This window comes from Poecilia formosa, unplaced genomic scaffold (genome assembly GCF_000485575.1).
Source record: "Poecilia formosa unplaced genomic scaffold, Poecilia_formosa-5.1.2 Scaffold1343, whole genome shotgun sequence".
NCBI lineage: Eukaryota > Metazoa > Chordata > Actinopteri > Cyprinodontiformes > Poeciliidae > Poecilia > Poecilia formosa.
The window spans coordinates 1-1461 of record NW_006801282.1 but is presented as its reverse complement, the minus strand read 5'-3'; the positions used below and the strand labels follow the sequence as shown (position 1 = coordinate 1461).

Sequence of the window (1461 nt, the reverse complement as noted above, 5' to 3'; positions counted from 1 at the left end):
TTATGTTTATAATACGAATATTTAAATTTGAACAGGAAAAGAACAGAATGAGCAGCAAATGAACCAAATGCGGCAGAAGAAAAGTTTTTTTATTTCTCTAAAACTCATGAAGAAAAACTGCAGCAAATAAACAAAAGGAAGATTTAATATTCAAATCTGACGAGTTTAGAAAAATAGGAGCCGACAGAAACAGAAAATGTTCAGAGAGAAAAACTGATCAACATTTCAATGAAATCTGATGAATGAGAGGAAAAAATAAGAGAAACAACATCTTGATATTCAGTGTGAAGCTTTGACTGGAAACAAACAGGAAAACATGAGGATCCTGGAATAATCCTGGAATATTCCTGGAATAATCCCAGTGTCGGAAATATTATTTGTTATCATTCTTACATGTGTATAGGTTATTGATTTTACAAAAGCAGTCTTATACTACTATAGATTATTGTGATTTTCATTTAGAAGTGTTGGCCTTTCACAGTCTGTGTTAAAATGTTTGACTTCTGTGTTGAAGAATCTCAGACTCATAACAGCCCAAGGGAAAAGATGAGATGAACTTGTGTGTGTGGAACCTGTAGACAAAGCTTGCCTTCAGTCTCTTTCCTTTATCCCTCCCTTCTCTGAAAATAAAAGACGAGCTCTAACTGGAAGTTATCAGAACAAGCGGTCTGCTGCGTCTTCTCCTATCATGAAAGCTTGGTAAAAACTCACATTAGTTGTCTGTGGTTCTTTCTTTTCGATGTAGGTTCAGAAAATACCTGTCACCCAGCTTCCATCTTTAATGGACTGGAAGAAGAAAAAGTTTCCAAGGACTCAATCAGAAAAGTTTCACCAAGAAATAGATTGGGAATAGGTGTTCCAGTAACTTCCATGACCACAGGTTTATGTTGAACTATCTGTTCAACAGTGAGAGAGTTTCTCTGACAGGAGGAAAATCTTTAGACTCAAATCAGCAAAAAGACACTGAAGAGGAACCAGAACTGATCCAGAATCCAGGAATCAGAGGTTCAGTGAATGTGGTGTTGAAGGTGTGGAGGAGGATCAGTGAGTCAGAGGAGACTCTGTAGAAGGACAGAATGCCAGCAGGACAGTCCACATACACTGATACTCTGTTAGAGATGGAGGTGGAGGAGAGATTAAATTTTATCTTATTGTGATAGACAGAGTAACCTTTATCAGAGCATCTCAGACTCCAGGAATGATCATTCCACCCAAACCCACAGTCATTGCTGTTTCCTTTCCTCCTGATTCTTCTGTAACTCACTGATACATCAACATCTCCTCTCCACTCGACCTCCCAGTAACAGCGACCAGTCAGACCAGTTCTACACAGCAGCTGAGGAAGATCAAATCTGTCTGGATGATCAGGATATGACTGAAGCTCCTCCACAACTGTCCACTGATGTTCCTCCTCATCTGTCCACTGATGTTCCTCCTCATCTGTCCACTGATGTTCCTCCT

At 39.3% G+C, this 1461-nt stretch overlaps 1 long non-coding RNA gene across 1 annotated transcript; it reads right to left on the bottom strand.

The window, feature by feature from the left end:
- Window positions 1-233: 233 nt before the first annotated feature.
- Window positions 234-1433, bottom strand: LOC107835254 (uncharacterized). The gene is made up of 2 exons (XR_001661073.1): window positions 766-1433; window positions 234-336 (listed from the first exon to the last, which is right to left on the bottom strand). It is a non-coding gene; the product is annotated as an uncharacterized LOC107835254 (long non-coding RNA).
- Between the last annotated feature and the right edge of the window lie 28 nt (window positions 1434-1461).